We start from the raw sequence: 12,634 nt of genomic DNA on the forward strand, positions 1-12,634 counted from the left end.
CAACAGGAAACAATTACTCGCATGGAGTGGCCAGCTCGATCCCCGGACTTGAATCCTATCGAGCACGTTTGGGATGCTCTAGGGAGGCGTGTATCTGCCATCAATCCGCCCCCTCAGACCCTTGCCACGCTTGCAACTGCTTTACAAGAGCAATGGCTCTCACTTCCTATTGAACTGATAGACCGCATAATTGAAAGCATCACACATCGCTGTTTGTGCTGTATTGCTTCTAGAGGCAATCATATTCCATATTAAAGGTACTTTTTCTATTGCAAACCGATACTTCCAATTTGTTTATTTTATACATGTGCTAATTTCTATACTACTATTAATGTCTGATAATTTCTTTTTATGTTTTTTAATACCTTACTATGTGTTGTATATTGTGGGTAAGTTTCATAAAATTCCATGTGTAATTTCTTGAGTTATCGCGATTTTTGTGAATTTTCCTTAATTTATGATAACCAGTGTATTTTGTAATTTTTGGGATCAAATGACAACTTTGATATTAAACTGCTGTTTGTAGAAAATGCAACACCATGAAAGAATCATCAGAATCAAATGAAATTTAATGCAGAAACGACTTGTACTGATACAAATAAATGATGAAATTTTCAAAACAAAAGAAACAAATTAAGCGTCCGAAATCAGTATTTGGTGCAGCCACCACGCGCTGCAATAAGTGCTGCTATACGACGTGGCATGGAGTCAAACAGATGTTGAATATCTGCTTGAGGAAGAGAATTCCATATCGCTTGTATGCGCAACCAAAGTTCGTCTTTGGAAACTGCAGGACGCGGATCACGAGTGAGACGCCGACCAACCATATCCCACACGTGCTCAATAGGCGACATATCCGGCGAATAAGCAGGCCAAGGAAGAAGTTGCATGCGTTGTGCTGAACAGAAGTCTCTAACAGTCCGCGCAACATGTGGGCGTGCATTATCCTGCTGAAAGATAGCTCCAGGGATGCCTTGAAGGAAAGGAACGACTTCGGGCTGTAGCACTTCACGGACGTATCTGTTGCTATTGAGATTACCCTCAATTCGTATCAAATTGGATCGTCCATGATACGAAATCGCACCCCAGACCATAACTCCGGGTGTTCGACCACTATGTCGTTCAATAATACACTCAGGAAGGCAGCGTTGACCGGCATAACGTCTAACACGAACACGGCCATCATGGGTCCACAAATTGAAGCGTGATTCATCTGAAAAGACAACTTGGTGCCAATCAGCTCGCCAGTCTCTGTGCTCAAGAGCCCACTGCCGACGCAGCCGCCGATGATCCGCCGTGAGGGGAATCCTGTATAATGGCACCCTTGCACGCAATCCACGGCGCAGCAGACGACGACGAATTGACGAAGCCGACAATTGTACACCTGTAGCAGTAGACCAATGTGCTGCCAGCTGCCTGGAGGAAGCTGTGCGATCATTCACCGCCATGCGGAGCAGGTGTCGATCATCGCGCTCTGACGTCACCTTCTGTCGTCCAGTGCCTGTTTTTCGAGTTGTTCGGTGCTCGTCGGTCCACTGCTTCCAAACTCGCATCACTGTGGAACTGTTCCGCTGCATACGAGCTGCTATTGCGCGATAGGAAAATCCTCCTTCTCGAAGGCCGATTATCCTCCCTCGTTCAAACTCCGTAAGTTGCTTGAATTTCTTATTCTTCCGTCGTGGAGGCATACTCAGGTCTCACTAAACGTTTGCCACTAACAAATAATCATAGACTATTTTCAACGTCCCGCTACAGCACTTTATTTATACGCTTTCAGCATCAATTCAGAGGGCGCTGCGCGCGCCACGCACGCGCGATGGCTCTGAAACTTTATTAATTTGCATAATATCCTATAATTGACATTTGCTGCGAATTTCATTTGATTCTGATGATTCCTTCATGGTGTTGCATTTTCTACAAACAGCAGTTTAGTACCATGTCAAAGGAAAGGTGTCGAAATTTCGAAAAACTTATTTATATGCTAAGAATAATGTATAAAATATTTTTAAGAAAATTTTAATTTGTCCCTGTCTCTACATTTTTAATGCTGTTGTCACTCAAATTGGAGATGCTTTAAATTATTCTGAATAGCTGGCATAAGAAATTTTGTATAGCCCATGTTTAAAAGACCCTACTGTCTTTTACGGTTTCAGGCATTGTTTTCTTTTATTTACTTATTATTATCACATGCTGCATTTTAGGGGGTCACTTGGTGGACAATTTACAAATTTTTTATTATATGTCTGACAGAGAGAACTTTGATATTAATATCTAGTGAAAAGGCTAGGTGTCAAAATTTCGGAAACATAAAAAAAAATGTTAAAAAATATTTATAAGCTCTTTTCAAAAAATAGTTTTTCTGTCTTTTTCACTAAATATAGTTTACACAAGTTTCGCTATAATCACTATTAAAGCAAATATGGTAGGAAACTAGTTTAAAAAAAATTCAGCAGCATTTTTAATGTAACCTATTCGTGATTTCGATTTTAGGCAATGCTTTCTTCTGTACACATGTTATTTTATTATTTTAATTTTATACGTCGTTGTACAGCCAATTTCGGTTTTAACTCTGGTAAGGTTCAACTCCTTAGCCCTGTAATTTTGATCACAATCCAGAAGACAAGGGAGCTTCTGGTGATATTGATTTGTTTAGGGAACATGGAGGACTTTGCGACTCGACAGATTTAACTGTTTATCTTTGGCTGGTGGGGATCGAACCCACGAACTCTTGGAAATAGGCCTAGTGCCCTACCAACCAGGCTATCCCGGCCGTATACATGTTATTATTATATTTAATATAATGATCAAGAACACGCAGTAAATAAATGTGATTGAAGTCCTTGGAATTATTGTGTCTAACCAAACAAACAGCCGAAACTTTTCGCAATGTCGCATTCTGCCAGGATAGACTGATTTACAGGATGGTGATACTCGCCATTAATTCTTTTTATTGAATACTTTAAAATTAATGTTGCCCTCAAACAATTTATTTTATTCAATATAGGTATTGTATTTTTCTTTTTCAGAATTCTTCACTTCAAAAGTAAACAGTAAATAGAAAACATTAAAGATTTTGATTCCAACTTTCATTTAAATAAATTATGTCTAGCAGGTCAAATTACGTTTTCTTTTGAAAGAGCTTTGATTTAAAAATGCACACTCTAATCAATGTATTTTGACTAGAGATATGCTCATGTGTCTACGTTTTGCTATTTTAACTTGAAATTTAGTTCTTTTTTAAAAGAAATCTCAGAATTCAGACAATCTAAATTACGATTTTGTTTAAAGAAATTTTAACTAAGAAAATTTCTAATGCAAAAAAATAGTGTTTCTTTTATCGCTTATTACTTTTTGAATTCAAATCAATCAGAAATCAAGTGAGATTTTGTTCACCTTCCATTTATTTTACGCCAAATTAAATTTAATATTATTATATTATTAATTAAAAACGCGTACAATCTAAAATAGTTAATTTAATATATAATGCTCCACCATCACCTTCCTTATCTTTTTAAGAATTAAAGAAATCAAGTAAAGCAGAAAATCAGTAATCCAATAAGGGAAAAATAAATAAATAAATAAAAAACTTTATCAAAGTATGACAAATCATTATTGAGAAAAGTGAGATTATCATTTTTAAAGATTCTGCAGTTGATGTTGAGAATTGATTTTTTAATTTACTCCGGCAATGGGATAGCAGTTTTTAAAAATTTGTTTACGTCGATTTCGTAATTTTCTTGATAAAAATGCTCAGTTTTACTTTGCTGTTAGCATTTATTTTCGATTCATTTTTTGAATGTCGCTGTGAATGATGATGAATCCAGTTTTAGAAAATATGGGCCAGAAATAAAGAGTAAAAAATAATGTTTAAGAAATCTTGTTAAAAACGGATTAAAAATTGTATCTAACGTAAGAAGTTCAAAATAAAATTTGAACTAATTTACTATTTAAAAATCGTAATAAAATCAAGTTAATGAATGAAAAAGTAATGGTTGCTTTGTTAAAAAAATGTACACAAAAGCTGGAAATTTACAAACAATCATATCCAATCTAACGAAGGTAATTACTTACAATCTTAATTTTACTGATAGTCTTATAAATAAAATAATTAGTAGAACATATTAAACATCTTTAAAAAATTTGTTATTTTGTACATGTCATGCTAGATTTTTAGCATAGGCTTCGCTATAATCGCTAATGATACAAGTAAGACATGAGTCGGGTTAAGAAATTTTTTTTTTTGGCCATATACTTAATGTGAACCATTGTCTACTTCGGATATAGGCATTGATTAATGATTTTTTACAATTTTTCGGTTCACTAGAGAGCTTTCATATTAATATCAATTCATTGGATGGGTGTCAAAGTTTCTAAAAACAGTTACATACACTAAAAAACATTTATTAAACTTATTTAAAAAATTTGTTATTTTGTCCATGTCATCGTAGATTTTTAGCATAGGCGTCGCTATAATCGATAATGATGCAAACATGACATGAGTCGGGTTTACAACATTCTTTTTGGCATTCACTTAATGGGAACCATTGTCTGTTTTGGATATAGGCATTGTGACCCTCTGCAGTCTAATTATTTTTATGTACTGCATTTGAGGGGGTCGTATAGCGGACAATTTAATGATTTTTTGTAATTTTTCGGTTCTCTAGAGAACTTTGATATTAATATCAAGTCATTGGATGTCTGTCAAAGTTTCTAAAAGCATATACATATGCTAAAAAATATTTATTAAACACCTTTGAAAATTATTATTTTTCCCGGGTCTCTATCGTTATAGGAATTGGTATTTAATTTTAAACCATAGTTTCTTCTACAGAACGGCAACAAGAATATGATGTCATTAGGCAATTAGCTTTTGACATGGTGATTAACTGTTGAATATCAGTCTTGGTTGCAAGAATTTGGAAAGTTATCGCGTTTATTGAGAATTAAAATATTTAATAATTCAAATAATTTGGTGCATGAATGTTTGTGTTTGTGCATAATCTCCTATTTGGTGTGTTGCCACAATTGGATTCATTGATAGATAGTGTTTACATTTATTTTGTTTACAACCACTAGAAAAGAGGAGAGTTCTGCTTAAAGCCCCGCAGTGGACTGATCGTCACGGTTCCCAGCAGATCACCGATATCAAGCATCACTGACTGCGGGAGGGTGACCACTTGAATTATTCTGCATAGGGACCGAGGGTGTGCGGTATTGGTCCTCGTTAAACTGTTTTAGCATAAAGCGCTCGATTTCGCGAACAGGTCGTCGGGCTACCGAAGCGAGGGTGCCGTCCCCTCTGCAATGGATCAAAATTGTGATGGCATGTCTTCGGATCATCCTCAGGGGTGTTTCCTAGACTGTCGCCAATAGCCTCATTGTGCAGCTCAAATGCGACGTAAATGAACTACTACAACTTCTGCTTAAAAAATGAAATTATACGAAAGTGTTTTCGAATTTTTAGATATCTGAAAATGTTACAATAAATATTTATTTTCTTTGCTATGGTAATTATTTGTTTTTAAATAAAATTATATCACTTTGATATTGTTTTTGTTGTTGTAGTTCATTTACGTCGCCCTAGAGCTGCCCAATGGGCTATTGGCGACGGTCTGGGAAGCATCCCTGTGGATGATCCGAAGACATGTCATCACAATTTTGATCCTTTGCAGAGAGGATGGCACCCCCACTTCGGTAGCCCGACGACCTACACGCGAAGTCGAGCACTTTTTGGTTGAACAGTTTAACGATGACCCATACCGCAGACCCTCGGTCCCTGCGCAGTCTGATCCAAGTGGTCACCCACCCGCACACTGACTCTTGACTTCGGTGATCTGCTGGGATCACTCCACTGCGAGATTGATATTAAGAGGAGAACAGGGGCTCAAAAATATTTTTAAATTATTCTCTTATAAAAACCTTAGCTGCATTATTTATATAATTATCTTACGTTCTGTTGTTAGAAAAAGAAAATTCGGATTTTAATTAATAGTTATGCCAAGTAAAGCTAATCATCCTATGCATATTTCCTAACCTTTGTTATTTAATTATTGAGCATTGTAACATAGAAGAAAATTCTTCAGTGAAGCTTGATGTTTACGTGTTTATATATTATGTTTATTCGACATTAAATGTGTTTCTACTTATAGCATTTTATAAAAGAATCTGTAACGTGCGCTATCTCTAAAAATTTTATATGCTTATCAATTATTATTTATTTATTTGGAAATAATGAAAAGTAATAATAAATTTTTGTAAATCTAAGAACATAATGATAAACAATAACATTAAAATGATAAAAATTAACGTTACAGAAAATGTGTTTTCAAATAGTTGAATACTCATTTTTATGAGGTTTTATAGAGTATTAAAACTGCTACTACTGTTAAAACTGTTACTGCCCGTAACTATTAAAACTGCTGAGTTTTAATAGTTATGTCAAGTGGCAAGTATAAGTTTTCTTTAATTTGCCACTGTTTTGTTAGAAAACTGTTTTTAACAGTCAAATAATAAATATATATTTGAAACATAAAAGTGTAGAATTCTTTATTTTTTGATTTATAAAATATTTATTAAAAAGATCCCTTAAAATTCAAATTATATTAATATAATAAGTAGAAGGAAATGTTAGCAGAGGAAATATTCTATAATGAGTCATTCCACGTCAAATCAATCACTTTTGGACCGATCCTACTCGGATTGTAAGGAAATTTGGTGGAACAAACACAATTTTTAGATTTTTAAGTTGAAAATCGTCCAAGTTATAGACATTTGAAAAAAGAAAATTTTCATTAAAAAAAAACCACAGACTTGCATACTTACAAAAGGCTGTAACTTTTTTCTAATTAAATCAGAAAAAAAAATTCAAACATCATTGCAAAGCTAATAAATGGACATTTCACTTGATACCTCATATGACATTCTGAAGCTAGGTCAACTATCAAAGTTACCTGATTTAACCTAATAAAATATGTGGTCTCAAAAAATTAATTTCTTTTTAATTGAAGCATTCTTTTACAAATTTGCAGCATTGAAATAAAAATTTAAAAAAATAAAATATTAATTATTGCAAACCAAAATTTTTATTAATCGAAAGCGGTCTGCTGTACAACTTTTCCCCCCTCAATACATTTAACACAATATACATGGAAAAGTGAGTAAAAAGCTTAAAATTCGTAAACGAATATATAAATCAACGACCATTCATATCAAAAATAATATTTATCCCATACTTTTGGCTCCTAAAATGCATCCGAAATAAAAATTTTATTTTTAGCAAGTGTATTATAGTTTTCTTATTAAAAAATGGTTTACATTTAGATACGCAAAAAATATGTGAATTAGTTACAAGATAAGAATAACATTTATTTCATAGAAAATATTTTATAAGACTTCTCCTAAAAAAGTTGAAGAAGATAAAAGGAAAAAAATAACTAATGTATGGTAGGCTAGCTTTGTGTTTGTTTAAGTACTAAATAAAAAATAATTACAGCTTACAATAAAAAATAATTCAATAAGTGTGAGAGAGAGCATTTAGTTTAGAATAATTGATTAAAAAAAAGGACTTAGATAGAATAACATAAAAAGATCAGTTGTCAATTATGTTAGAGGCTATGTGTCCCTTTCGCTCGCACTCACTTGCTTCTTTCCTATATTTTAAAAACATGAATGTAATTATAAATGGATGTAGAATTTACTGAGTACTTATAGTTTGTCTATGGTAAGAACTCCCCCCACCTCATGGTCTGAGGCCGCCTGTTGCTATGGATACAAGAATAGCTCCTTTCAGGGAGGGTAGCTTCTCTTCACTCTAGGGCTAACACAGTAGATTGAAGAAAAAGGTTCCCTTTCTCTCTCTAACACTTAGCTAAAATCTATCCTAAGCAATGACCCCACACCCCTTGAAATAGTTATACCTCGTAACCTTAGTCACAGCCAAGGTTCCTGACGAATGGATGGGGGAGTTCTTACTTTATACAAAATATACGTTAACTAGTTTTCCTGGTGTATTTTTTAAATATTTACTTAAAAAACATACTTTATGACAAAAGAATGATAAAATATATTGTATTTTTAACTTCAAAATTCCATTTTTTAGAACAAAAAAGTTTAACCAGTTTTCAGTTTCATTTCATTAGTGGAGCAGAGATAGATCAATATTTTAACAATCTTTCTAGAACTGTTGCAGTGAAGGAAATAAAATAAAACATTATTTATTAGTTAATATCCAACATATCAATATTCATTTAAAATTTATTATCTAGTGAACAAAACTCCTCTTTACAAGTAAGTCTTTGTTACCGCATTTGCTGAAATTTATGAATAAAAATATCCGACTATTCCACCTTAGGCAATATTTTTGATTTCTGAATCATTTGCGTGTCTTCACTTAGAACTATTGAGTTTTGTGATTTTTATAGCATTATCTACAGGTGAAAAATGAATGTCTGTTTGTCTATCCCTTATGGACTAAACCGTCTGACAGAGAGGGATGAAATTTGGCATAATAATACTTCGCCGCACGATATTCACTTTCGACATTAAAACATTCTATTACAAACCGTTCGAAAAACGGAATGGAATTTTCTTGCGTTGTCCCCACTTAATTGCATATTGGATAATCGAATAACCCGCTTAATGAAGTTTTTGATGACTAAATGAAGTTTTTGTTTTTCAGTTAAGATAAGGATACAAAAGGAACTCACTTCAATAGGGTATTCCTATTAATTAGTTGGTCTAAACAGGTGTTAAGTGATAAAGTTGAAAAATTAATCTAATCTTGCTGCGAGTTATACATTGAAGTAGGCGAAGGGGGTTTTACCTCACTTTGACCTACTTCACTCACTCATTATTTAGAATGTAAAAAAGACACAGAGTGATTTGTTTTGTTGTCAAGACTTGTGCTCCCCTCCTGGCACGCTATTAGCTTTGATAAGAAAAAGTTTCAAAAACATAACACATTGTGTCTTTCTCTTAAGTAAGAATAATTATTGCTTAATCCAGTGAATAACTCTGAGTTGGTTGTAAGCTGAGCGAGAAAAGAATGGATTTGGATTAATTGGAGAAAAAAAAAGCAATGAATCTGAGAAACAATATACTTATAAAAAAATCCAAAATAGCGCTTTAATTTAGAATTTCTCAAGACGAGGATTAGAAAAAAAACAATCTGAATGTATTTGAAAGGAATACGCAAGTCATGAAAGTTATAATAGAAACTGAAAGGGAAAATCTGACTTTGATAAATTGACGAATTAAACGGGTATAAAAATAGTCTTTAATTATAGATTTTCTTGGAAGGGATCAAATAATATTTTAGTACTTATATTATAAAACTCAGCGGCGCGACATCCCATAGAGGGCCAAAGCCTACTGTGCCCATCTCAGTTTTCTTGACCTTGGGCTCTGGGGTTCAGAAGCAGATGTTCCGGTCCAGTGGCGTACGCAGAATTTTTTCAAGGGGGGGGGGTCATAATTTTCAGAAATTACTAAAAGAAATTCGAGTATGTAATAAAGCACTATTACTTCCCTAATTTAGACAGCTAGACAATTTTGACTTTTTATTTCGACAACATTGTTTAGTTAAATTTTGTTTTTATTTTTTAAGTTTAAGAATATAATTTTTTTTATAATAAGAGGTAAAATATTTTATTTTTATTAAAAAGTAGGAATAAATCAAGCCAGAAAAAACTACTCATACTGTAACAGCTACCTAAATAATAACCATATAAATGTGAATATTCCATAGAAAACCAATGAATTTAACTAAAAAATGACTTACCAACAAATAGGGAATTAAACCAGTATACAAACACGCTAAAAATTTATTGATTTATACTGTAATATCCAAACGACGGGGTTTTTTGCAAGTTCGTTTAAAATGTCTTCGACAGCTGGGGTAAATTTTCTATGAATGCTTAAGAGCGTCAATCCATTAATTCTATTATTTCCCGTTGAGTTGCGTAAATAGGTCTTCAAACGGCGCAAAGTCGAAAAGGATCTTTCGTTTGCACTCGTTGAAACAGGTAGAACGACCAATATTTCTAGGAGTTTGAAAATGTTTGGTGTTATATCTTTATTGCACATTCCAAGAGCATCCGCCGCAGTTTTTGGAACACTACCTCAGTCTTCACTAATCCTTTTTAATCTTTTATACCAGAGTTTTAGTTCAGACTTAAGGCTTTCTTTACAGGTATCCAAATCTCCAGCGTAAAATTCCACTAATGCTTCAAAAGCCTTTATCTTTGAAGGTTGGCAAATGAAAGGATCGGCAGGTAGAAGACACTGAAATCCTTTCAAAATATCACGATGCGATACAAATCTTAAGTTTAATTGTGTTATAAAATTTTCTATAAATGGAATAAAAACACTAACTCTGAAATATGTTTCCGGTGTCGATGAGGGAAAATTATCGCGATTTTTCTGTCTTCCTGTTATTCTAGGGATTTGCATGGAAGAGGAAGATCCAATGCTTGTTAGCATAAGAGAAGAGCTGAATATTTCAGAGAATGTTTCAGTGGCATTTTCACGCATTAATTTTAGATCTTTAATGATATCTTCTGCAAGACTCACTGCCTCTATCAAATCTATGCTTGTTTTTTGTAGGTATCTACAGAGATGGATTGTTATGGTGAAAACTTTGTAAATGCACAAAAGAGATATTACGAACTGGCAATTAGATACTGTGCACAGTAAAGAATTAGCCTGGGTAGCTGATTCCTTATCCTTCCATTCTGATATTTTTTGTAGTGTTTCGGCGATAGGCTCGAAAAGTTCCACCACAGCGGTTACTGAGTCATATCTTTCCATCCAACGGGTTGCACATAGCTGTTTAATTTTCTCCCTCTTAGAGCTAGTTTCCATCTCCTCTATTGCTGAAGACATACTGTCTTTTTGGCGTATTTAAAAAGTCGTCTAATGTTTTAATTGTCCCTAAGCAATTTCTAATGCCAGTTATTTCGCATGCATTTGATACAGCCAAATGGAGGCTATGAGCAGAGCAATGTACATAGAGTGCTGATGGGACAATACTTCTTACGTGGGCTTGTACACCATTAATTTTTCCACTCATTGATGCAGCACCATCGTACCCCTGTCCACGTAACTTTTTTATATCAACTTTCATAGACTGTAATTGGTCTAATATTGTTGTTGCTATTGCTTTTCCGGTTAAGTCATGCACCGGAATGAATTGCAAAAACTGTTCGGTGATGTTAAAATTTTCTTTATCGACATATCGAACGCATAACGATAATTGCTCTATACCTGCAATATCAGTTTTTTCATCTGCAAGAATGGAAAAGCAAGTTGCATCATTAATCTTGCTGACTAGTTTTTGCAGGATTAAAATATTGCAAACCTCAATAACTTCGTTCTGAAATCGAGGGCTGGTATACTGAGCATTTTTTCTGCTTGACTCTAAAATGTTCTTAAGAGTCGAATCGTTCTTACTCCGGAAACGAAGCAATGCCCGAAAATTTCCGGCGTTCTCTTCACCTGGTTGTTCAGCAATTATTCCCGAATCCTTATGTCCTCTTAGAGCGAGACCTTGATTTCCACAAAATAGGATGGTTTCAATAATTGGAGTAATGTTTTTTCTATTTTCTAATTTTCTTCTGCTTGCTGCACAGTGAACTTGTTCATCCACAGGTTTCATCTTTCCAAATAAAATATCGTTTAATGTCCCAGCAGTTTCGATCGATTTTTTGTGATAAAGACATTTCTCGTGTTCAGAAAATCGCTCTACAGCATTTTTCCAGTTGTCAAATTTTACATTGCACAGTTGGCCTAAAGGGTGCTTTCCAGAACCGGCACCACTTGGGGCGAAAAGTACACAAAATTTGCAAAAAGCACCACCCTTAACCTCTGAATATGCAAGCCATTTCCAGCGATAAAGCCATTAGTACTGAAATTTCAATTTTCTTTTTCCTTTTTCAGGAGAAACAAATGCTGGATTGGGTTCCCAAACATTTTTAAGTATATCCAGTTTTTTATCCTCGCATGTATTATCTTCTGAAAAAAGTCCAATGTCATATGGGTGGGAAGTAACACTTTGAGGGCCGCTTTCACATTCATCAGATTCTGTTACGCTAGAAACGTTTTCTTCAACGGAAGTATCACATTTCTGTTCAACAGAAAAACTTACATTGGTACTAGATGCTGTCACCTCACTAATTTCAGGTCGTGATTTTTTCTCAAAGTAATTAAAAATTGTTAAATTCTTGCGTTTAGACATCCTAAAGATCCAAGAACAGCAAAAATATATACATATATATTGGCACAGAAATATCCACTAAGCTACGATCTCAAAGCTTCGAGCTGGAATGAATAACTTCAACGAGCACAGAGTCTCCAAAACAAAACAGATTTAGAAACAAGCTCCGAAGGACAAGCGGCAGAGATAACTCTTAGTCTGACTAAAATCGAAAATAAATGTAACCCCCTTTCATATCATTTTTTTTAACCGCATCTACAAAATTCTCGAATTGTCTCAAGAACGACAGAACGTCTAGGATTCCAGACCTCGCGAATGCCAGCCAGTCTCGAAAACTATCGCGACTGGCAGGTCAGAAAGGAACCAGTGATCGGGGCTCGCCCGTAACAGTATCACGTGAATTTGGTTTCAAAAATACAACCC

At 34.3% G+C, this 12,634-nt stretch overlaps 1 protein-coding gene and 1 non-coding gene across 1 annotated transcript; both read right to left on the reverse strand.

Moving 5' to 3' along the window:
- Positions 1 to 12,634, reverse strand: part of LOC147810084 (uncharacterized) — a 391,466-nt gene that overhangs the window by 347,075 nt on the left and 31,757 nt on the right.
- LOC147810092 (small nucleolar RNA SNORD36) lies at positions 6,810 to 6,880 on the reverse strand. The gene has a single exon (XR_015434352.1). It is a non-coding gene; the product is annotated as a small nucleolar RNA SNORD36 (small nucleolar RNA).

The sequence above is a fragment of the Parasteatoda tepidariorum genome, chromosome 5 (genome assembly GCF_982258835.1).
Source record: "Parasteatoda tepidariorum strain Cologne lab strain chromosome 5, Ptep-v5.0, whole genome shotgun sequence".
Classification (NCBI taxonomy): domain Eukaryota; kingdom Metazoa; phylum Arthropoda; class Arachnida; order Araneae; family Theridiidae; genus Parasteatoda; species Parasteatoda tepidariorum.